Source organism: Macaca mulatta, chromosome 4, assembly GCF_049350105.2.
Source record: "Macaca mulatta isolate MMU2019108-1 chromosome 4, T2T-MMU8v2.0, whole genome shotgun sequence".
NCBI lineage: Eukaryota > Metazoa > Chordata > Mammalia > Primates > Cercopithecidae > Macaca > Macaca mulatta.
Genome location: NC_133409.1, coordinates 85754665 through 85781219, shown reverse-complemented (window position 1 = coordinate 85781219; position 26555 = coordinate 85754665). Strand labels below are relative to the sequence as shown.

The following is a 26555-nucleotide window of genomic DNA, read 5'->3' as shown; positions in this document are numbered from 1 at the left end:
TATGAGGATTCATATGGGTAAGTCGTGGGCAATGGGTTTATGTAGCGATCTTTGTTTTTTCTATGACAAAGTAGTAAGGGACACGCCACAAATACCAATAGGACTATGTTCTAGGGATCTTTTTTCCTGGCTCAAATATCGTTTATAAAGCCAGAATGATGGGAGCTGTTCCCAATATTATGAAACTCCAAACAAATTTTCAAGTTGTTTTTCTTAAGCCTTTTTTTAGGGGAAGTTTTTTTTTTTTTTTTTTTTAAGATGGCGTTTCACTCTTGTTACCCATGGTGGAATACAATGGCACAGTCTTGGCTCACTGCAACCTCTGCCTCCCAGGTTCGAGCAATTCTCCTGCCTCAGCCTCCCAAGTAGCTGGGACTACAGGCACACGCCACCATGCCCAGCTAACTTTTTTTGTAATTTTAGTAGAGACGGGGTTTCACTATGTTGGCAAGGCTGGTCTCGAACTCTTGACCTCAGGTGATCCGCCTGCCTCAGCCTCCCAAAGTGCTGGAATTACAGGCGTTAGCCACTGCGCCTGGCCCAGGAGGAAGATTTTTAATGGAGTGACAGGATGAATATATTTCTCAACTACCAGTTTTTTAACTCTGTATTCCTTTTTTGGACTTAAAACTATGCTACCAACTTGGTTTATCTGAAATAATTTTTTTTTGGACTTTTTAGAGGTTAAGTAGTTTAAATGACTCTGTTTTCTTGTTCAATGTAACTTGGAAAACAAAAACAAAAACACAACAAAACAAAACAAAACAAAACAAAACAAAAACCTGAGCAGATTCTTTCAGAACATCCCTCAAGCAAATTTAGGTACTACAGACACCAAAACTCACTGCTTAAAGGACAAAATGTACTAAGGTTAATAAACAGTGTAAACAGAGTCTTGAAATGGAAATATAATAATTGAACGAATACAACAGGATGATCTTTACTGTGTGGTTGTTCACAGGGTGATTTCTGGTGTTAGGCACCAGGTGTTTGAATTCTGATCTGGCGTCCACTACTATACAATTCTGAGCTAGTTAAATCCCTGTAAGTGTCAGGGTGAAATGGAATAACAAGGACTTCCTGAATGGGCTGGGAGGACTAAATGAGATGATGTATCTAAAGCATCTAACATGGTACTTTGTTTATAGTTACCATTATTGTATTATTGCTTTTTAAGGTTAGTGATACACACATTCATATGGTTAACTGTTTATCTTGAAATTCTCATAATTCTAGAAGTCTGTACTGGCAGCTATACTATGTCGTATTTTTTTTCTGTTTTCAGATGAAGAAGAAAGACAGGATGAATAACAATTTATTTGGTCATTGAGTTAAATATTAAGATATTTTAAAAGTAATATTGCGGCATAACATAATTTAGAATATGAGTCTCAGTATTCATTATATCTTGTGACTAAATTTGTCAAGAAACTCAACAATTGCATTTTTCCCTTTCCTTTTTTTTTCTTTCGTTTTGCAGAATAAGCTGACCATTTTGCTTTTTAAGTGTCATTTGATAGGAATATGTCTATACTATACTTTTGGCAAAAATTTACCCTGTCTTTTATGGTGAAATATATATTCAATTCAGCCAACTATTTTGTGGCCAAACCATCTCTCTGTACTCACCGCAAAAATGTTGAATCAGAAAACAGAATGGCCATGTTACAAGTCCTTGGCTCAATAAAAATAAACCAAGCCAAAAAAAGGCAAACACATTTCTGTGAGAGTTGATTGGGGTTTATTTCAGCTAATTTTGCATTCATTTCACAATCATTTTTACATTCTACACATATAGAAATGAAAATGATTAATTCTGAAAAATCTTGTTCTGTGAAGGGCTGATGATGGGCATCCACTCCCTGGGCCTTCCACAGTGACCCAGGGCTCTCTAGCAATGCCACTGTTAATTGCTGGTGGCTCTCAACCACTTTCCAGCAAGTACCTCTTTTTCCTTTCTCCTGTTTTCTATCTCATTCTTCTATATTTCTTAATCAATAAATATTTCCTGAATGCAAGAGACCAGCTCCGGTCATCAGAAACCTCATTATTGAATAGCTATTCCTTGCAGTGATCCTGATGGACTCCTTCATATAGCTGTCATTCTTTGATCAAAATGGTTTTGGACCCATCAAGTTTATCTACATTTTATGGGTCAATTAAATGCCTACTCGGTAGCACTTTTGTTGTATGAGAATCAGTAACAAGAGAGAGCATATTTTTTCATGATCACATTTTCTGGAGGGAAAACTTAAAAGATGCCATTTTATTTTCCTAAATGTAAAACTGTGTTTCCAATGGAAGTGAATTTAGCAATCCAAGAGAGCTTTTGTAACTGCCAACAGAGTTCCAGGTTGCTTGGCAATGCAAATAAAGACCAGAAACCACCCTCCCACCCTCCACCAAAGTGAAAGACAACAACAAACCAAGAAACCCCATATGGCTGTCATTCCAGAGATGCTCAGTTGAAAGTAGCCCAGAATAAAGCTTTGAATGAGAAACAAAAAATGTGAGGGCAACACGTGAAATGTGTTTCATTTTTTAAAGCAAAAACAAAATAAACAAAACCAAGCTGTTAATGTATTATTTCCCCTCAGAAGGGAAAATACCAATAATGGGGTTGAGGGTTGTGGTGCCAAGTTCTCTAGGGTTATAAACTAGACTGATGCAAAGCAGATGAAATTTCATCTGTGGCTTACAAATGAAAGCTTTTTAATGGGAAAATGGAACATTTTTGTCCCATAGATGTGCTGAGACGTCAGGTTCGATAGAAGTTCATGTCCTATTTTTCTCAGCATGCCAGAAGCAGGCACCTTGGTGAATATCAGGTTAAAGAATTCATGGAGAACGCACTAAAGGGTTAATGGAAAGGGCTTCTAAAAACCAAGGAATACAAAAAAAAAAAATCCCCCAAATTAACAGTCTACTGTTTAAGATTATTTTTTAAAAATACATCAATCTAATGTACAGAGAACTAAAGCTTTAGCAAAGGGTACCAGTCAATAAAGAACACCTTTGGTGATATGTCCCATTGTCTTTTCATCTGTAAATGATAATGAATTTGGCAACCATTAGGCCCCTTATTACAAATTCAAGAAAGGTATCCCATCCATTCCTAACTCCTCTGTTTTCTGAGCAGGACTTTTAGAGCATTGTTGTCCTAACATACAGAATTAATGTTGAAAGAATTGATACAGTTTGGGAGAGTTGGAGAGGTTAGGGTTTTATAATTATTTTTCTTCAATTATGTCTGTATTTTAAGTTATTTATTCATTTCATGTCAATTTCAACCTCGAGGAAATAGAAACCTTTTTTCTTTCTCTCGGCATTTTTATATTGTTCATGGGAAGTGGAATTGTGTAAAAGGCTCATGTGAGTCTAAGCAGTTACCAGTGAGGAGGGTACAAAAGGCCACCTCACCCCAGTGCCTGTGGCACCTGACACTAAAACATATGGCTGAAAAATGTAAAGTGCCATCGGTTACCAGGCTGCTTGTCTCCCTGTTCTGTGATATCCCAAACCGGAGAGTTCGGCTTCTTTATAGAATAGAATGATTACCACCACTAGTCTGCCCTTGCTTGGTAGAGGTAAAACTCCAAATGGGCAGAAAAAATCCTCCAGGTGGCAGCACCTTCATAGCTTTCAAATCCTCCTCTAGTGCATTTTTAATTAGAACTAAAAATATAGTAACTACCAAAAACCAATTGATCCAGGAATAAACACCTATATGGTGCCTTCAACCTGGAACTAGTCAAGATGTATTAAATTATTAGTGATCTCTTCCAGCCTCTGACTAACTATTGCTTGTTTTGACTTTCATATGAAAATACTCCCTTGCAAGGAAATATTGAAAGTTTATAGACTTAAAACAACATAGAGTTATAAGAATGAGGTCATAACCTGTGACTTCTGGATTAATATAATTCATTGTATCTGCTTGTTTCTCATTACCGACTAGCATTTCCAGTCCTTCATACCAACCATGTTGTGCTGTTGTGACCATGGCTCTAATTTCTATGTCCTTATGCTTAAGCAAGAAGCCATTGTGGAAGCTTTGAGCCAAGGTAATAACAATTAAAAAAGTGTTTTTAAGCCAGAAGCAGAAGGGGAGAAGGGAGTAACAGACATTCAGAAGGCTGGTGAAAGGTGAGCAGGACTTCCCCAGCAGAAACAGCTTATTGTGTCTAGGGAAAATGGCATGATGTTCTTTGAAAAGTCCTTTTTATTTTTGGCCTTAGCAAATGAACCTATGGAAAGCATTTACTAATTGGACATACAGTCAGATCAACAATCTTTCTGTAATGAAAGAAAATATAGGAAAGGTTAGCACTTTCCACAAACCCTAATAAGTCTCCTCTTTCTGTGTTTGTCGGTGTAGGTCTCCACAACATCAAAAACAACAGGACAAAAAAGGAAGTATTCAAAAGCTGGCTAGCTCTTCTACATACTAGTTTGATTTTTTAAAAACTGGATATACCGAATTAAATGAACTGACTTTGAGTAGCCATCGGGTCAATTTTGTGTAGTCTCCGAGACAGTTAAGTCTGTTTGAAGATGCTTATGATGTTCTTGTCTATCAAATTTTAGTCACCTAGATTCAGAACCTGAGATTTACTTATTAGCCACCCATTCCAACACCATCCGCTGAATATTCATGCTGGCAGACATGATGCTGGGACCTGATCTTCAGCACTTTATTTTCTTCAAACTCTGTCAAATCGGTCCTTGCCTCATGTTCTCAGTTTTACTTTTTCTTTCTGGTTCCGTGGACTCCACCCTAGACCTTAATCACTTAATGGATATATTACTGTGAAAACCCTCCTCTAAATTTTCATGTTTGCAGATGCTCTTTCTTTAAGTCTATTCTACATGCTACTGCTCCCAACTGGCATGATTCATTTCACTGATTGAAAATCCTGCCATGACTATTTGTTTATAAGATCAATTGAAAAATTCCTCTTTCTAGGATTAAAACTTCTTATCATCTGACCCCTCGTCATGGGGACCTCATTTCTCAAGGCTCTTCACTGTGTCCCATCATCTGCCATGCTCTCCTGCCCTCTGGCATTTCACTCAGGATGGCATCTCTACCCTCTTGCCAAATTCAAGGTATCCCTTAACATCCCTCTCTCTTCATTGCAATATCTCTCTACATTGCAATATCTACCACAGCATCTATTGTTTCTACTCCATATTCTACCTTGTCTTACTTTTTTTTTTTTTGGTATTTATTGTTTTTTCAACAAGATTACATTCTTGTTGTCGAGGGACTTTTCCTTAGTTCGGCTAAAGACAGGGTCCTTGTCAAATGACCACAAAAGATTAGGCTCCCAGACAATTTGAAGGGTGAGAATGATGGGATCTGTTGGGTGAAAAGGAAAAAAGCAAAAAACAGGAAAACAGGAATTCTCCACAAAGCTAGGGTCCTGCTACTGTGCTTCCCACCTCACAGTTTTAATTCCAGTTTCCACCCAGGAAGAGGAGGGGCCAGGCTCCTCCCCACTGCAAACAGCTCGAACTTCTGTGGCTCTGCCCAAGTGTGCGCTCCTCCCAGTGCACAGGCTGGTTGGAGTTTCTATGGGGAATACTTCCCACCTGGCTGTCTCAGTATAAAAAACATCCCCTGAATCCTGTACTTATTTCTTATCACTCACTCTGTTCAGCACATAGTAGGTGACCAAAAGTACTGAACCAAGAAATGCTTATTAAGTTGAATGTTTTCTCTATACAAACTGGTCAACCAACACATGCCCATCATGGTCATCAGCCCCCAAAGCAGCGCTTTTCAGAAAGACTAAATGTCATTCTATTCATAAAAAGAAAAGATTCAATTTAACAATGTTCCTAGCATGTACTAGGAAATGTTGAATCCTCTTATGTTTTAAAAGCCACCTTTAGAGAATTACATGATTGCTAATGTAACAGAAAAAGCTTACATTTGATTTTCATTTGAAACAAAAAGGTCAGGTTACTGCAACATTTTCTCTGTTGTTATGACATGTTTAATAGGGGACAGTTTGACCTCTTATTCTATTTTAATATCTTTCTTTTCTCTAGTAACATGGTATCTATAATGGTGAATTATGATATTTAGAAATGTTTTGAAAACTTTCTTGAATCAAGTGAGTAATTCTGACCACTGAAGATGTTTTTCTGCACTAAAATAAAGGATTGCAAGGCAGTTGCCCTTTGCCATCATCGCAGTTGACTTTGAAGAGCATAGTGACACAGCAAACATGCTTTCCTTCATAGGACTTGTTAAATGTGTGTCTTACCCATATCTGAGCGTCTCCATTACTGATATTGCCTCAGCCCCTTGAGACTCTGGAAAAAGAGGATGATTTGGTTAGTATTTCCAAATTCACAGGCAGTATTTGCCTTAGAGACACATTTATTTCTGAATGTGTCTCCCGAAGAAAAAAATGGCACCATTTTATGACTTAGAAAAAACGCAGGATATTTAGAAACTTAACCTTTTAAAGAGGGTTTGTTCTAATACCACTTTTGCTTGTTGATATATTCCCTAACTTGATATAACTGCCCCTTAATTCCAAACAGCCTTCAAATTTGCAAAGATTGTCTTCTACTGATTAAGAAGTTAACAGGTATTGAGTTCTTGGTACTGCACAGGGATTTATAAATGTGGTCCACAGTAAAAGGCAGGAAAACCTCTCAGCAGCAAAGGCTAAAACCCTGAGAAAGGGGAATTGCCCATGTCTTCTGTCATTGGCTATTGACACTTTCAGTCACTGCCCCAATTCCATTTTTCTACCATCTTGACCAAATAGTCTGTTTGGCATAACTAGTATATTCCATGTCGTCTCAGCATTAACAAACAGGAAAAACGTGGTGACCTGAATTTTCTATTATGAAAATTACATCTTATTCGGTGAGCTTTAATGAAACACTTGCACTGGAATTCAGAGTACACCACATAGGAAGGGCTTTCCTCCCACTTCTGCACCCTCTTTGTTGGGACTGGGGAAAGGGTCTTGCTCATTCCTCTCCTTGAGTGCTGCCTATGTCAGACCAGAGCAACAGAAGTAGATATTTGACACAGCAGAGAAAAGGGACCATACAATAATAACACCCTAGCATTATGTTGAAAGAAGTAGTCTATATTACAAGAGGCAGAAGTGTGTTTACCTAATAAACATTTTACTTCAAAGTAACTGAAGAACTTAAAGCCCTTCCACTTTCCCTCATTCTCCCTAGCTCTATGAGAAGAAGGTGAGGAATCTAGATGGAAAGACATGATTGGAATCTAGTACCTTGGAATGGGGCTAGAGGGATGAAAGTGTAGTCAGATAAAAGGGATGGAGATGGGAAAAGAAAGAGAGAAGAGAATGCTTGACAATGAGCTGAGGTGACATCAGTATAGCATGATAGGCAATTTCAGAGGGAAAAAAAGGGTTGTTTTGCTCCATCCTCTGGTCTAGATGTATGCTTGGTTAAGTAGTGTATTATTTCCTTTTTGATAATATGTTTTTTATCCCTTTCAAACATTAGGCTATAGAAAATATACACACAAAGAAGGAACAGGATTCCTGCAGTGGCAGTTCACTAGAAGTCAGTTCATAAATGAAACACATGTATTTTCTATAGATGCTCCTGGGCAATATTGCACTCATACTCTTCCTCCTTTTTTTCCTAATACCATTATTCAGTACTCAGTGCCTTGCACAATCTATTTTAGAAGCTCTCTTCTTTATTTTACCCACTTCCATAATATCTGTAGGTAGGTACAAGCTGAGAGATATCAGAAAAGTTGTGTGCTGGGGAGAGTAGCAAAGAGCCTGCCCATTCTTTCCTATTTACTTCTGCCTTACTGTTAGTCTGCACGCTCAAAGCCTACAGGTTTTGTAAAGCTTTTCGAGGTGCAGAAGTTATATGTACTATCTTATAAAATGTTTATTTAAGAAAACATTTAAAAAACTCTCTCATTCCTATGGGCTGTAGGCTGCTTGAGCAGAGAGGCAAATTAAAAAGTAGAAAACACAACAGAAAAACAGACTGGTAGAAAATCAGAAACAGCCTTCTGCAGAAGGAACTGCTGGTTCTGAAGTCTTTCCTTTCACTCACTGGGGGCCTGAATTGGTTTCTGATGTCTGTCTAAATTAACCCCTTGTTACTGAAAGTCAAGACCCATTTGTAGGAGTCAGAAAGTTGTTCTCCTGAAATCCTGGTGCCATGTAGCTATGCAGGAGCAGGCCAGAGTTTCTAGTGAGGTGAGAACATTGATTTCCCTGCTGCTCACACGACTCTTTTTCACACTCCAGAAAACCAGCCAGAAAACATGTTGGTGATCAGAATCAGGTGACTGAATTCGAGTTACCATGAAACCTTATCTATTTTTTTATGTCATTTGCTATCATTGATGTAAGCAGAGAAGCTAAGAGGAGAGGAAGTTAAATGTCATTCTAGGTTGAATCATAATACATGAAGAATGATCAAAGATTATCTATGAGGGATCTGCACATGCCTGTGCCTTGGAAAGTTTACCCATGCCTCAGGCTTCAAGTACCACAGTAGTTCTTTAAGCTCCTGAGCCCAGGACCCCAGCTCGGCAGCTACTCTGAGAACTTACACCCTGGAACCTGGTACAGCCTTGGCTACTTGTGGGCCATGTCAGATCCAGTGCCAAGAGGGATCTCCTTGGCTAGAATTTTCCATTGTGATAAAAAAAAAACCCAACCAGTCTCTACCACAAAGGATCCCAACAGCTCATGCTATCATTGCTGCTGTCACAAACACCTGCAGTGTTTGCCAGGGCTGACTTCAGTTGATAAAACTGTACAGACACTACACTGCTGCAGCTGCCCACTCAGAACAAAAGCTGCTGCATCCCCATCCAGCCAATGCCCTCACGCCCACCTGCAGGTAAAAGTTTTCACCACTGAAGCCAGACTGTAAAGTCTGGAAAATGTGACTACTCCATCAAATGCACAAACATTAAATGCAAGGCCATAAGAACCATGAAAAAGCAAGGAAGCATGACACCACTAAAAGAACACTATAATTTTTTAGTAACTGATTCCAAAGAAATGAAGATCTAGAATTGCCTGAAAAGGAATCCAAAATAGTTATATTATCCACAATTTTTGAAATTCCACTCTCTTCTGTATCTCTTTCTAACTGCAGCTATCCCAACTAGCAGGGCAGATGAAGACAGAATAGATAAACAGTAACTGTGTGGTGAGTTGCTGTTGCGTAATTAAAAAAAATATTTTCCTAGGTTATGCTCCAAAAACATTTTGTAAGCTAGGAAAGTATTTATTAACTACCAACTCTGTGTATAGGTTGGCAATAGACACTGAGAATACCAAAAAGACCAAAGGAACAGGTTCTGTCTTTGAAGATCTTAAAATTTAGCTGGGGGTGAGAAACATATAAACAAAACCAGAGGTCAGTTCAAAGCAATTCACAAAACTGTAGCCTGTGCAATGTGTTTCGTAGCCTATAAGCAAGCTTTGTAATGGCTCCATTCAATGCGAGGATGGAGAAATGTGCTTCATAGTTACCTATTGTCTTTTGCTAGTGCCCAGCCCTAAGTGTCAGCTGTAGTAACACACTCTGAATATGTCCCTAGAATATTTCACTTATATTGCATATCCATAGCATGTCCACATATCACTTGTATATCTTGCACCTCTTTATAAAATCTAACCCCCTTCTGAGTTTCCATAATACATTGGGGACCCATCAAAAAAAGAGAGACTCTCTCTGCCCTGGTGTTCGTATATCAAGTCTTGCACATGGAAGTTAAAATGGAAACTCTACAGCCAGACTGCTTGGTTCTAATTCTCATTAACTCCATGAAATCAGGGCAAATTATTAATTTCCCCATGCCTCAGTTTTCTCACCTGTAAAACAAGGATAATAATAGTATCTACCTCTCAGGCTGTTATGAATATTAATTTAGTTAATGTATATAAAGCCACTTTGAGCTGGTTTGGCTAATAGCTGACAATGCTTGTTAGCTGGTTTTATTATTTTTCCTTCCTTCAACAGCAAGATAATTCTCTAACTTTTGGAATGACTACATATTTTTTAATTGTATTCTGTCATTCCTTCTTTTACAACATCTCCATCATTGCAGAGACTTTTATTTACCTTATATCATGTTCTAGTCATGCTGTGGGAAATCAAAATCAGGGTTTCCTGTGGGACACTTCCTCTCCATTCCTCTGACCACCACTATCAAATCTGGGCCACTGTAATCAGATCTTCTTCTCTAATACCTACCTCTAATGAAGTCATCATACTCAAGCCTCTATACTATTTCCTAATGACCACTAGCTTGAGCTTGAACACGCTACGTGCCTTTCTCTGTGGATTCCACCTCTTTTTGCTTCACTCTGATGACAATTTTCCTCCAGTCCAGCTTCCTTGGTTGTCAATGGAGACACCATGCTTCTTTTATGCTTGTGACTTTCTTCTCAATTAGATTCTAATTTTTTTTTTTTTATTGGTAAGCAATGCTATTATGAAAAGGACACAGGGTTTGCACTGAGACCTTGCTCTGGCACTACAAAGCAAGGCAATTAGCTAACTTGTCTGAGCCCCTGTTACCTTATCTATAAAAGAGAAAAAGTCTAGCACAGGGGTAGGCATATAATAAATGTGAGTTTCCCTCCTTTTTTTGTCATCTCCAGCTTTCACTAGAATGCTGAGTGATAAACAGGTATGTTGGCTAAACACTCAAAGAGTATGTAATTGCATAACCAAAGAAATTCATCTAAAAGTTGCTTCCTTAGTTACACTTTCTCATTGAAGCTATGGGAAATGAAGAAACCTTCCCTCTTTTGTTAGAATCACAGCCTCTGCTTAACACTTCCTCTACACTATTACTAGGACAAGAACTGGAGTCTGGATTTTTCCAGCAATTCCTCCTGTAATTTTTATTTCTGATGTCTCAGATGGAGCTTCCATACTGCCAGAACTTCAACATCAGCTTTGGAGGATATCTAAAAGGCCTCTTTTTTTTTTTTTTTTTTTCTTTTTTTCTTTTTAGTAACCAGGACTCCATGCTGCTGCACAAATTGCCTGGCAGAAGGGATATGGTGCGTGTTCTCCAGCTGGAGAACAAGGTGCTGCCTGGCTTTCCATGGGCTTGCAGAGTGGACCTCTATGGCCAGATTGGATTTGATGCTGCAGCTCAGTGGTAAGTTGGCAACTACAGTGTGAGAGAATCAGTTTAGATTATTAATGGTTGAGGCTGGGTGTGGTGGCTAACACCTGTAATCCCAGCAGTTTGGGAGGCTGAGTGGGTAGATCACTTGAGGCCAGGAGTTCAGGACCAGCCTGGCCAACATGGCGAAATCCTTTCTAATAAAAATACAAAGTTAGGCAGGGGCGGTGGCATGTGCCTATAGTCCCAGATACTCAGGAGGCTGAAGCAGGAGAATGACTTGAGACAGGGAGGCGAAGATTGCAGTGAATCCAGATGACACCACTGCATTTCAGCCTGGGCAAAGGAGTGAGACTGTTGTGTAAAAAAAAAAAAGAAAAAAAGCTCAAGTCTCTGATGATTCAAAGACTGGATTCCTGTGAGCAGCCCCAGAAAATTCCAGGGAGTTTAATCTTGAGTTGCTATAATGTTGAGCCTAGAAAACTTACCCAGAAAATTTGAGGGCTTGTTTGTGCCAGAAATGCTAGGAGAAATATCTTAGATGTATTTACATGAGCTGAAAAACCAGATATTAGGCTAAAAGGAACAATTAGAATCATTATTTGAATCAAATTATTAAACATTATATTAAAGAGATGCACAGTAAGTTTCAGCATAGATTAATGTAAAATATTTCTGGCACTCTACCTTATTTAAAAAACGATGGAAAGTATTACTGAACAACATGAAACATAGATGAATCTTAATGGGTTAGTTATTCTTGTGTTAGTCTTACTTGAAGATACTGAGAATAAATGAGAGAACTCCTGATGTTTTACTCTAGATTTATTATTCTTCAGGTGATGTTGCCTGGTTTAATATAACCTAAGTTTAGGGTCATACCATTCACAGTGGGAGAATATATAAGTGTTTTCTTCCTTTCTTTTTCTTTCTTTCTTTTCTCTTTATTTCTTTCTTTTTGAATTTAGTGACAAATTTTCTATTTTGTGACCAAAGGAGATGTAGGAAGGTATTATTGAATGACAAAGTCAAGAGCTATAGAAACTTGGACAACAGGATACCTTTTCCAAGAATTTTTTAAAAAGCAATTAAACAAAATATCCTTTAGGCATAAATGTGATTAAAAAGCATGGGGATGCCAGATAAAGACAAGGTTCAGGATAGTGGCTCCTGTGCATTGGAGTCAGGGGAACTGGAACACATAGGCTAACCTATTTAAGTTACTGGCAATGTTCTAGTGTTTGTGTCAGCCAATGTGTTCACAAGGGTTCATTGTGTTTATAAATAAATAAATAAAATGTTTTAAAAATGTGACTATGCATGAACCAATAGATAATGTGTCTCAAGCTAAGAATTTGGATCAGTCCAATTTGGTACACCTGAGGTTCATTTAAAAACCTTTTTTTTTTTCCAAAAATAAAATAATTTTGGAGGAAAGGACATGAATTACACTTTTCAAACTTTAAAAAAAAGTTTTCAGATTTAAGTACATACATTTCTATCACTAGCTCTAGAATCATATAAATTAGGTAGGGGATAATTTCCCCAAAAGCATTCAGACCTGGAACCATACACTGTGGTGGGAGGCAGAGGAAGAGAAGGAAGGGACTGGAAGAAAGAAGTGGAGACTAAATTAAGAAAGAAATGAAGGGTCATTTCATCTGTAGATGAAGGGTCCATCTGTAGAGATGGAAAAATGTCCAAAATATAAAGTCATGAATCAAAAAAATCTGTTGGCTGACAGTGACCTCATTGGCAGGGCCATTACATAAGACATGAATATGCAACTATCTATTGAACACCTATTATGCTAGGTATGAGATACAATTACACACCTCAAAGAGGCTTACAGCCTGAAGGTAAAAGGCCTAGCAGATTCTCAGCCTCAAAGAAATCATTTATCTAAGAAAAGAAATTAGGGAATAAATGAGGAAAAGATCAGGGTAACTGTTTTGTGTAAATACACTGGACATAAGTGTGGGAAACTTGATTCAATTTCCCATAGTAAACCCATCACATTGTCCCCCCTGATAGTCACAGGACTTCCTTCCTTATACTTTGGAAGCAGAGAACTTGGTAATAAGGATGACAGAAAGCTCTTTGAAATGGGTACTTTCCCCTTTGTATCTACAGGATTCATTTAATTCACATTCTTGGTGGCCTGCTCTATGCAAGACAAGCAGGCATTGAATTAAAAATGAAGACAGTTTTTTTTTTCCCCCTGAATAAGACAGTCGCCTAAAGCAGTTTTAAAAATTGAGCCTGTCTGATTTTATTCCACCTAGTCGTGGCATACCTCTTGTGAATATTTAGGTTTGCTTTTGATTTGTGATGCCTTGCTAGGAGCATCTGTCCTTGCCACTGTGGGCATCCTCCCCCTCTATTTTGTAATATATATTACTTAGGATTGGGGCTGAGGGACATCTGTAAGCAGCATGTTTCTGTTCATATACAACAACTTCACTGGAACTGCAATCTGTTTTGCAATAAAACTTTCTTTCTGGTATTTACTGACTTCTTTAGTCTGAGCACCAATTCTAGTAATTAGGCTGAAACCATGACATGATTGATTTAGAGAGGCTGGTGTTAGCTGCTTACATCAGCACGTTCTAGGGACTTCCCATGAAATAATTTTCCTGCAAACTGCCATCACCTTATGGTAGGTGAAAAACAATGTCCATAGAAGCCCTCTGACACACTTCCAACTTTGATTTTTCATGGTAATGAAGGCTAGGCAGACAGCCCTGCAATTCCCAGTGGAACATCTAGTTAAATCCTGATGGCCTAGGAATCATGGCAGCCCCTTGGTCAGTGTGCCCAGGAGCCAGTTAGGCATTTATTTGTGGTACTTTCTGCACTGTTCCTTGGGTAGGAATTTAGAGTACCACCTACTCAACAACCCATCTATCTCTATTGACCTCAAATGATGCTGGGACTCTACAGATCACCCCAAGAACCACCTGGAGTTCTAGCACTAAGGCAATGTAGCTCATCTTCTCTGTGGAGACATACTAGCAGCCCTGGCATTCAATCATGGGGGCAGCCTGCCTTCATCCCCATTCCTACAGCCTTTCTCCGAGTGTAAGGCAGACAGAGCCACTGGTGAAGAAGCCTCCACGGAGGTGAAGGAGCAGCTGGCCAGGTGTAGAACCTGCTGTGTGAGGTGGGGGCTCAAAGGAGAAGGGACCCAGCAGGCAGAGGAGGCAAGTAGGTGCTATTCCAAAGGGGGTAGGCTGCTGGCTGTGTCCCTGTGGGGACTCCGGTGTGGAGAAAGTACTTTCTCTTGCTCTCACTTCTTATTTTGTAGGGCAACAAAACACTATCATAGTCTAGGACATGGCGCTAGTCACTTATTTAAGAATTCTTATTTTGTTTTTGTTTTTCCTTTTTTTTTGTAAAGTCACTAAGAAGGGATTATGTCCCAGAGTGGGTTGGATGTTGAAAATCACTCAGTAGCTTCAGCAAAGAGATTGAATCTGGGAGTAAATAACATGCTGAGAGATGGTCTTAAATTTCAAAGAAAAATTGCGAAAACACTTCTTCAAGTAAAAGCTGATGGGAAACATTCTATTAATTAGTGTAAATGAACAATGTAGTTTGGATCATTTGTAATATATCAGCAACACCATATACATTTACGCAGGCATGTTTTATAGTTATTATTTGATCCTAAAATGGTCCTGTTGGGTACCATTGACCAGGTAAGGCAAAACATGAACATCAAAGAAGTTGTATGATTTATCCATGAAAAAAATTTCATGCAGCTAAGGAGAATGGTGAGGAAAGGCAACGCTATATGATGGAAAGTGCTCAGGTTAAGAATAAGAAGATCTGTTTTCTAATTCAAATGGCTAACAGATTTTCCAACAGTAAACAAGAAAATCACTTACTTGCTCAAGAAATTCCTCACTCAGAATGTGATGGAGTTTGAGAGGATTAGTTGTTATCAACTTTAACTTCTCTTTTGATTCTCCCTCTCCCCACCATTGGAGAGTTCTTTAAAATATTAAGTCTCAGACTCCAGATTTCACTGGAATACTAATTAAGTAATTAATCAGTATGAATCTGTGTGTACTGGGCCCTCAACCATTGCCATTTGTTTGTTTGCTTGCTGGTTTGTTTGTTTCAAAGCTATCTGTGTGGTTCTATGCTGCAGCCAGCATTGAGAGCCCTTGAATTGGATTATTTCTGAGGTGACATCCAGCTTTTACATTCTAAATTAATTTATTTTCCAAGCCCCCTATTCAGGGCCAGGTGTTTTGAAGTCCATTTGCATCTCATTGCTTATCTATCACAATGTGAAAACTTGATGAGAAGCTAAATGGAGTTGTTTACTCACAAGAGCAAAGATGGGATAGAAATATGTGGATCATAATCTTGTCCCTCCCATCTATTTCCTCTGATATCCCAAAGGCCCGTGGAAATGTTAGTCTAATGGAAAGTAAGAACTCAGTTATATAAGAAGAAAACAGTAAATTTTCTTTGAAACATAATTTCAATTTAAGGAAATGACAAAAGAGAAGAAACAACTATTCTTTTTCTAGTTCTAATTATCAAAAATTTGCTGGCAAGAATAATCATATTTTAAAAAGAAACACTAGAACTTAAAATAGTTCATCTTGTCAAAAAAATGATATTAATTCTCATATCCTTGGTATCCACAGGGTACTGGTTCCAGGACCCTCTGCAGATACCCAAGTCTGCAAATTCTCAAGGCCCTTATATAAAATAGCATAGTAAATACATATAACCTACTGTATCCTCCTGCATACTTTAAATCATCTGTAAATTACTTATAATACCTAATACAATGGAAATGCTATGTAAATAGTTGTCATACTATATTGTTTAAATCTGTATAATTTTTTTGTTGTACTGTTACTATGTATATTGTTGCGGATTTTTTAAAAATATTTTTCATCAATGGTTGACTGAATCTACAGATGCAGAACCCATAGATATGGAGTGCTGACTGTACTTGTTTTTTTCCCAATAAGAAACAAATAGTAATTTTAAGCTATATAAATTTGATTTATCATTGATTGAACATCCTAAAGGCCCAGGAAATATTTCACTTTTGTACTTTTCCTCAGCACAGTAATATTAACTATCTGACATTATTTGTTAGAGATCATCTAGCCAGTGTTTGTAAAAATGAAATCTACATTGCATTTTGACTTAATGTCTATTTTAATTCTGATACAGGTATAGCCATTCCTGTTTTCATTTATTTTTTGCATAGAACATCTTTTTACTTTCAGCCTATATGTGTCCTTAAATCTAAAATAAGTCTCTTGTAGACATACAGTTGAGTCTTATTTTTATTTTTTTAATTCATTCAGCAACTCTCTCTCTTTTGATTTGGGTGGTTAATACATTAACATTTAAAGTAATTATTGATAGGAGGGACTTACTATTGTCACTTTGTTAGTTATTTTCTGCTGATCTTGCAGTATCTTACTTTGTGCTTTACTGATTTTTTTTTTAAATAATAATATGTTTTGATTTCTTTCTCTTTCTTCCCTGTAGCTGCTGCTTCTTTTTTTTTTTTTTTTTTTTTTTTTTTTTTTTTGAGACAGCATCTTGCTCTGTCACCCAAGCTGGAGTGCAGTGATGCAATCATAGCTCACAACAGCTCAAACTCCTGGGCTAAAGTGATCTTCTTGCCTCAGCCTCCCAAGTATCTGGAACTATAGGGGGACACCACCATGCCTTGCTAATTTTTTTAAAAAAATTATTTTATAGAAATGGGCTCTCACTATACTGCTTCAGGCTAATCTCAAGCTCATGGTCTCAAATCATCCTCCGCCTTAGGCTCACAAAGTGCTGAGATTACAGGAATGAGCCATCTCTTCCAGCCTTCCTGTTATCTTCTATAGGTATTTTCTTTGTGGTTACCATGAGGCTAGATAGAACCTCTTACAGTTGTACCAGTCTATTTTAAACTGATAATAACTTAACTACTGTCACATAAAAAAATTCCACTTGTACTTCTCCAACAACTCACACTTTATGTTATTTATGGCACAATTTACACCTTTTATGTTATGTGTACCTTGAAAAAATTTGGTAGTTTTTCTTTTATGGTTATTCATAATACTTTTGTCTTTTAACATTTATACTACAATTAAAAGTGATTTATATACCACCTGTACAGTATTATAATATTCTATATTTATCTATATATTTAATTTTACTAGTGGGTTTTATACTTTCATATGTTCTTGTGATACTGTTTAGCATCATTTTGTTGCAATTTAAAGAATTCCCTTTAGTATTTTTGACATGCAGTTTTAGTGGAGATAAACTTCAGTTTTTGTTTGTCTGGGAAAATCTTTCCCTCTCCTTCATTTCTGAAAGACAGTTTGCTGGTTATAGTATTCTTGGTTGATGTTTTGTCATTTTTTTTCCAGTATTATTTTCTCTATTATTCTCTTCTCTTCTGGCCTGCAAACCTTCATCTGAGAAGTCCACAGATGGATTTATAGAGTATCTCTTGTATGTGACAAATCGCTTTTCTTTTGCTGCTTTGAAAACTCCTTGTCTTTGATATTTGGCAATTGGATAATAATGTATTTTGGTGTAGATTTAATCCTATTTGGGTCTTTTAGACTTAATGAAACTGCAGTTCCATATATCTCCCAAGATTTGGGAAGTTTTCAAGATTATTTCCTTAAATAAACTTTCTACCCCTTTCTCTCTGTCCTTCTAAAATTTACATAGTACATAAACTAGTTTGCTAGAAGGTGTTTCGTAGGTCCTTAGATTTTCTTTACTATTTTTCATTTTTGTTTCTCTAACTAGATAATTTCAAATGACCTGAGTTTTAAAATTACTTCTTCTGTATAATCAAGTCTACAATTTAATTTGCTGAATTTTTCAGTTTAGATATTAGGTATTGTATTCTTCAGCTCTAGAATTTCTATTTGGTTCTTTTTTATGGTTTTATTTCTTTGATGATAGTCTCAGTTTGTTCATGTATAATTTTCCTGATTTTATTTAGTTGTCTGTCTGTGCTCTCTTGTAACACACTGAACTTCTTTAAGATGATTAATTTGAATTCTTTGTCAGGCAATTCATATATCTGTAATTCTTTATGGTCAGTTACTACACAGTTATTTTGTTCCTTGATTGTGTCACATTTTACTAATTTTTGGTGCTTTTTGTAGTTTTTGTTGATGCCTGCACATTTGAAGAAATAGCCACCTCTTCCAATCTTTAAAGACTGGCTGCAGTAGGAAAAGATCTTCACCAATAAACCTGGTTAGAGATTCTAATAGCCTCCCAAACCTTTTCTATAGATGTACATTGCATTTTCTACTTCTCTCTCTTCCTCCTGAGGGATAAATTTTAGTGTTGTGCACCTTCTCTCAATTGCAAGGAGCAATGCTGGCCACAGTAAGCTGCCAACCCCTTTTCCCTAGGGCAGTACAATAAAAGACCAGGGCATTGGATGCATGCTTCACTGTTCTCCCTCATCTTCTGGGAGAGAAATGTTGGGGTTGTATGCCTTCTCCCAATCTTGCATAACTATGCTGGCTGCAGTAAGCTGTCCGACCCATGTTTTTTGTTCTTAACTGTCCCCAGGTGTTAAAATTATGCTGTGGTTTCTTTAGCATTCTGAGTGAGGTAGAACAGAAACAGGTCTCTCAGTTAGCACCCCAAAAGCCTGAGAATGTTGGGTGCAAACTCCTTTCTTTCCCTCCGAGAGAGGAGTCATGGGCTGAAGCAATCTTTCTTAGCACTGAACTGTGCCTGAGGAAGGAAGTGAAGTGAGTAAAGTGAAATTGCTCTTCTTGCCCAGTTCAATATGGTATTTTGGTTTTGTGTGAATCTGAGTTACTGCAACATCTTAAGTGAATTTTGAACTTCTCATAAAGATATTTGGGTTCACATATAATTGTGAAATTGGTGTTTCTGTGGCAGGATGAGGGCTAAAAATTTTTCTTCTGCCATCTTGTTGACAGCACTCCAAACCTACATTGTATTTTAAAGTTAGCATATAATTTGCTAGTCAGAAGGCAGCTCTTTCTGTGCTGTATACTTAACATATAGTAATTACACAGATACTAGTAAGTGTGTTTTAAGCAAGAAACAATAAATCAGTGTTTCTTAACATTTATTTTTGGAACACTTCTTCCAAGAGGAGAGGAAATGATTCTCTGTCCAAATAACTGTAGAAAACACTTGAATAAAGTTATACAGGTTACTTTACAGCAAGTTTATTCAGCCTGTAATATACTAATAGGCCTTGGATATCTCCAAACGTGAGTATGCAGTGCAACATTCTCCAAACTCATCTCATCCCAGAACCATTTTTATGTGGAGCATCCTATGGTCTAGGCATTCTTAGAACCACCTTGGAAAACAATAGACTAGAGAGAGAAAGATGTACCAGTTCTATCATTTATATTGAGTTTTGCTACTGGAAAGCATTTATGTTGAATTTTCATTTTGACTTCTTGCATAAGATAATAAAGATGACAGCAGAGTAAATCATTCTTTTTCTACTTCCAATATATTGAATGTCTTCTATAAAAACTCTCAGTAGTGATAACCTTAAATACCTATTTGACAACAAAGATATCGTGAAGATAAAACAAAGCAAAAAGAAAAAAGAGCACAGTTTCAGAAAGAATAATGGATGCATTAAAGTCAGTCATTTGCTGAGGGTCAGATAAGTCAGTGGCATGTTACAGTCAGAAATAATGTACCATCAGAGGATTGAAAGGACCCTCAAACACTTGCTTAATTTGGGTAATGATGATTATCTATTCAAAGAATGCTCTATGTCTACATTAGCTGTAAAACTGTTTTTAGTTATGAAAAATATATTCACAAAACTAAATTGAAACTCAATTTTGTTTTGATAACATTACCAGTTTAATTAACAAATGCACAAATGATGAAATTATGGGCAGCATATTTTAAATTAAGATTGCTAACCTAAATTTCAAGAAATAAACACAATTTATGCTTGTTCAGAATTCAGAAAAAGCATTTAAAACTAGACTATGTTTTTGTATGAAACTTTTTCCCTACTCATGGTGAACAGAGTTCTCTGGGGTTGGGAATAACAAGGATGAATGAAATCTTTAAATAATTCAAAAGCTTAATTTTTGTTCACAGTTCCAATTTCCTTCTCTAGTAAATCATATCACTGCTGCTAAAAACTAAAAAACATGACTAATTTTAGTTTAGTTATCTTTCTAACTCCTGCTCACACATTAATTTAATGAGAAAGGAGAGTTCATAAAGTGTAGCACAGGAGAGAGAAGAGAAAAAAAAAGAACATCAGGAAAAAAATAGTCTACTGGCTGGGTAATCACTTGTTAAATTAATCAAGAAAGCACTGACAAAATTGGAATTCAAAACAATGCTGACAGAGTAAAAGACCTCTTTCAATGGTATTGTTAAGATACCTCCTGAAAGAGTGACCACTTTTTATTTACAGACCCAGGCTGTTTGGAAAACATGCGTATGCACACTACTTAAAGTAAGGGAAGCAACCAGTGTACATGTTGTTAGTAATGACATTGTGTGGTAGGATTTTTGGACTATTCCTTATCTTAAATAAAAGGGATTAAAGGATTCCAGAAGAGCAGTCTGGACCCATATTGCCAAGCACCAAGTAGGTCCACAGCAATTGCCACTGAATGGATGAAAGAATGACAAAATGAAGAAATGGCAAAAAGAGGGGATGCTGCCTTTGATATTAGTTCTTATTTTATGCTCTAGTTGTTCATCTGTGCCTAATTTCTTTTTAATTTTGTGAACTGCCTAATATGTTATTTCCTCTAGGCCTAGTATCTTTTCCCCTGTCCCCTATTTTGCCTTGCTCTTGCCCCCTACTGATGGACTTCCCTGATGCCAACTGCCTTTCCAAATACCTGGTTTCCAAGTTTTGCCTACTCTTGGATCCTCTTTTATACTATGACTTCTCTCATCTCCCTGACTACCACGTGTAGGGCTAGTGAAATCTGTAGCTACTGATTTCCTGCACACTCATCTGTTTTCTTGTCTACTTCCTTCCTGTTGGGTCTGGCTCCACAGTCTGTCTGTCTCCAGTTTACCTGCCCTACCACTCTGGAGTTACCTTAGGGCGTACACGGTTGCCTCAAGGTATGTCCATGGATGTGAACCTATTTAAACAACTAGATATTTTTAAGTAAATATTAATTGCACCAATACCATTAGTCCAAGTTTGTGGACATACTCACAATCCATGAAAAGACTCCTCACATATGGCCAGACAATGACTATAACTGTTGGAGGAGCTCTATGTGATTCTAAGTTCCCAGAGGTTCTAGCTTCAACTATCTGGTGTGAAGATTCTCATGCACAGTCAGGCTCAGGAACCACAGGCTGTGTGTGATATTTTTTACAGTGAATTGGCTTCTGAACACCAGCTGTGATTCACCTGACCAAAGCAGCTTGGATAGATAGCAGTGCTGTAGTTTCTGTTATTTCTTACTTCAGATATTCTCTTACATGTTAGACTTTTGGAAGATTTTTTAAAAGAATCCAATTTTTTTTTGGTGGAGTCTGACTCTGTCACCCTGGCTAGAGTGCAGTGGTGCAATCTTGGCTCACTGCAACCTCTGCCTCCTGGATTCAAGCAATTGTCTGACTCAGCCTCCTGACTAGCTGGGATTACAGGCATGTGCCACCACACCCAGCTAATATTTTTTGTATTTTTAGTAGAGACAAGGGTTTCACCATCTTGGCCAGGCTGGTCTTGAACTCCTGACCTTGTGATCCACCCACCTTGGCTTCCCAAACTGCTGGGATTACAGATGTGAGCCGCCATGTCCAGCCTAGAATCCAACTTTTTAATGTAGAATTGTAGAAAACAGCATGGAGATTCCTTTAAAAAATTAAAAATACAATTACCATATGATCCATTCCACTTTTGTGTGTATACCAAAATAATTAAAAGCAGGATCTCAAAGAGATATTTTTATATCCATATTCACAGTGACGTTATTTACAATAGCCAAAAATGGAAGCAAGGCAAGTGTGCACTTATGGATAAATGGATAACTAAAACGTGATGTGTGTGTGTGTGTGTGTGATGGAATATTACATGTATAATATATATTCAAAATATTCTCTCTATATAATCACTATTCAGCCTTTAAAAAGAAGGAAATTCTGGCACATGCTACCATATTAATGAACCTTGATGTCATCATGCTAAGTGAAACAAGCCAGCACAAAAAGACAAATACTGTATGATTTCACTTATGTGTGGTGCTTGTAATAGTCAGATTCATAGAATTTGATATTAGAATTATGGTTCCCAGGGGCTGGGAGGAAAGGGGAATGGGGAGTTATTGTTTAATGGGTATAGAGTTTCAGTTTTGCAAAATGAAAAAAGTTCTGAAGATGGATAGTAGTGATAATTATATAACATTATGAATGTACTTAACACCACTGAATTTTACCTGTAAATGATGGTTAAGATGGCCAGTTTTGGTGCTGAGAACGTGGGTCCACGCGTCTGGTTGCCCCTAAGTCCAGCCTTAGCCCACACAGCTTTCAGTCATGGCCTCTGTAATCGCGTGCATGGGATAGTCCGCCCCTGACTTCAACGCCACCGCCGTGGTGGATGGCACTTTCAAAGAAGTGAAGCTGTCGGACTTCAAAGAGAAGTACGTAGTCCTCTTTTTCTACCCTCTGCACTTCACTTTTGTGTGCCCCACGGAGATCATCACGTTCAGCGACCATGCTGAGGACTTCTGCAAGCTGGGCTGCCAAGTGCTGGGCATCTCAGTGGACTCTCAGTTCACCCACCTGGCTTGGATCAACAACCCCCAGAGGGAGGGAGACTTGGGCCCCCTGAACATTCCCCTGCTTGCTAACATGACCAGAGGCTTGTCTGAGGATTGTGCCGTGCTGAAAACAGATGCGGGCATTGTGTCCTTCCCAGATCACTGTTAATGATTTGCCTGTGGGACGCTCTGCAGCTGGTCCAGGCCTTCCAGTACACAGAAGAGCACGCGGAAGTTTGTGCCGCTGGCTGGAAGCCTGCCAGTGACACGATTAAGCCCAACGTGGATGACAGCAAGGAGTATTTCTCCAAACGCAATTAGGCTGGCTGAGGGATAGTGAGCTTGTGCCCTTACCTAGGTGCCTGTGCTGGCTGCCCACCAGTGCTGTCACCTGGGTACCCACCAGTGCTGTCACCTGGGTGCCCTGTGCTGACCCAGGAAAGGCCTGATCTGCCCCTCCAAAGTCCACAGTCTGGGACCCTGGAAGGCTAGGCCAAGGCCTTCGCAGGCCTCCACCTGGGAGCTGGTGAATAATGATGCTCTCCTCCAAACCCACCCAGCTGCACACAGGCCTAGAGTTGACCAATAAAGTGTAAGGGACAGAAAAAAAAAGGTCGATATTCTGTTATGTATGTTTTACTATAATTTTAAATATGTTCCTTGGTCTTTGGTTTCTAATTCCAAGATGCCGTGATGCAATAGATACAGTTTAAAAAGTCAAAATGAACCTTTTTTGTTGTTGTTGAGATGGAGTCTCTCTCTGCTGCCCATGCTGGAGTGCAGTGGCGGGATCTCGGCTCACTACAAGCTCCGCCTCCCGGGTTCAAGCGATTCTCCTGCCTCAGCCTCCCGAGTAGCTGAGACTACAGGCACCCACCACCACGCAGGCCTAATTTTTTGTAATTTTAGTAGAAACAGGGTTTCACCGTGTTAGCCAGGATGGTCTCGACCTCCTGACCTCGTGATCCGCCCACCTCAGCCTCCCAAAGTGCTGGGATTACAGACGTGAGCCACCACGCCCAGCTCCAAAATGAACTTTCTAAGCTACGGGAAAAATATTGTTGTCAGACCTTGATCAAATAGTATAACATTCAATTAATATCCCTGAACATTGACTATATTCAAGGCACTATGTTAGATACTGTTGGGAGAGGGTGCAGGGGTAGAAGACTGTATGGGACAGAATCTCAGGCATAGGAAAATTATAAATCTACTTGAAAGGATAAAATATATACACTAATAACTACACTTTCATGTGGTATACAAAAGAGGAATTACTCATCATAGGAAAACACAGAAGGAAGAGTTTGGGGCCTAAGTGATGGCTTCATGGAAGAGGTGATGTCTGATCTGAGTCTTAAAGGCTGGGGAGCACATTGACAGGCAGAGATTTTGAACGGCCATTCCAGACGGAAGGAGCAGTAAGTGGAAAAATACCGGCAGTGTTATAAGAACAGAAAACTGTCGGTTTAGGCTAGAGAATAACAGAGACATAGTAGCCTTTTGGAGATAGGCAGGCAAGGTGGGTTTGATCTACTTTGACCTCATTTGAGGCAACAAGAAGCCTTAGTTAAAATAACCGCAAAAATAGAGCATTTTAAAATACATTTTAAACATGTAATCGGCAGTGGTTATCTTAGAAGAGATTTGTGCATGCAGGTGGGATATGAGCCAGGAAGCTATTACAAAGCTGTGTGAAACTTAGCAACTACTTAGAATACAAAATCGACTGTAGAAATAAAAGTAAGGGGAGAGGGCAAGATGTTGTAGGAGACATTAGAGAGGATATGGAGCATGGAAGGAGCACTAGATTGGGAGTCGAGGCAGGTTCTAATCTGATTTTACTAGCCCCTTCTTGGAAAATCATTTGCCATTCCAGAGCTTCAGTTTTCTCAACTTTAACATTTGGAAGTTGGACAGGACAATTTCAGTGGCAACTTTTAGCACTAAAGTTCCCGGATTCCACATTGAACTGATGGTTTGGGAGAGTCATCCCAAGAGAAGTAGTGGTGAAAGCCTAAATCATCCAGGAGGAGAAAGTCAAAGAGAAGATATAAGCTCTCATAAAAGACTCTTATCTCTCTCTTCTGGGTATGGCAAACAGGCTGTGTCTCATCACCATTGTGTTGACGAAAGGAATTGACAGATAAAAATATAAGAAGACAAAGAGAACAGTCATGTGCATTAGGGAGTCCCACATGTGCCCCTCTCTAACACTCAGGCTACACTTTTTCTCCCACAGGAAGTTAATGAAGCTGAGTCCAACCTGACCAAATTTACTTGCGCTTCCCCAGAGAATCTGTCTGTCTCCTGCAATGGTCTGTACAGTTGTGCGGCAACCTGGACTGGCCATAGGTTTGGCAGGACAGCAGCACCAGGGAGGCGAGCAGCTGAGCTTGTGAGGGCATGTGTCTGTTTTTATAGTCCCTTCCTCTTGGCCTGAATGACAGCATCATCATCATTCTGGCAGGCCTGGCAGCAGGTGCAGGACCATTGTTTGTGTTTCCCAGCTCTGCAACAATAAAAGCAGGACCAGGGAAATGGCAGCTGCTCAGTTGAGCAAGGCTGTGGTTTGTTTCTAGATGGCTTTGCAGCTGACATGAGACACAAATCATTATTGTTTATGAAGATGCATTCTCCTGTCATTTAGCATTCCACTGCTGAACAAAAGGATTAAAGACTGAATGAATGCAGTATTTGGTTTGGTACTGTTCTTACCTTTGGTCTAGAACTTCAAGAAAGCACAGTCCAAAGCTGCCTAATTTGTGCTATGCATGGCTGCTTTTAAGCTCTGCTATTAATGAACTAGACTTAAACAGCTACTAAAGAAAATCCAGATGGCCCTCACATTCATTTCATCCTAATGGCAGTAATGCCCTACCTTATAATAGTTTTGTTCCACTGTTATTATAATATTAATATAGACCCTACCCTATTACATTTCTCAATTGAGAACTCATATCTATTCCAGTTTATGAAAAAATGTCATTCTTACCGGATCTCAATAAAAAGTGGGTTTATTTCTGCTATTCTTTTTTTGTTTGTTTGTTTGAGACGGAGTCTCCCTCTGTCACCCAGACTGGAGTGCAGTGGCACGATCTTAGCTCACTGCAACCTCCGCCTCCTGGGTTCAAGCGATTCTCCTGCCTCAGACTCCCAGAGTAGCTGGGACTGCAGGCACATGCCACCATGCCCAGGTATACATTTTTGGTTTTTCAGTAGAGATGAGGTTTCACCATATTGGCCAGGCTGGTCTCGAACTCTTGACCTCAGGTTACCCGCCCCCCACCCCCCTGGCCTCCCAAAGTGCTATGATTACCAGTGTGAGCCACCGTGCCCAGCCTTTCTGTATTTTTAACATCCTTTTTGGAATATCAGTCTTAGGAAGCTGTGGAATTTACAGTTTGGGTTGAAAAGGATGTACTGTACAGTAAATTCCATATGAACAGAAAATCATTTTCTATTTTGTTTACTGATGCCTAGAATTGGATTTGGTGCACAGTATGTGCCACATAATTATTTGTCAGGTGAATAAAAAAGATAGTTCATGATAGTAGCCAGGCCTTCGTTGTAATGATTGCAGGTCAGAAACCTGTTAACATCTGTTAACATCTCTTGGCTAAATATTCTAATTAGGACCTCTTGTCTCA

The 26555-nt window shown here is 38.6% G+C and overlaps 1 pseudogene; it reads left to right on the top strand.

Annotated features, from left to right (window-relative positions):
• The first annotated feature begins 22678 nt into the window (after window positions 1-22678).
• LOC696433 (peroxiredoxin-2 pseudogene) lies at window positions 22679-23226 on the top strand (annotated as a pseudogene).
• Window positions 23227-26555: the final 3329 nt, after the last annotated feature.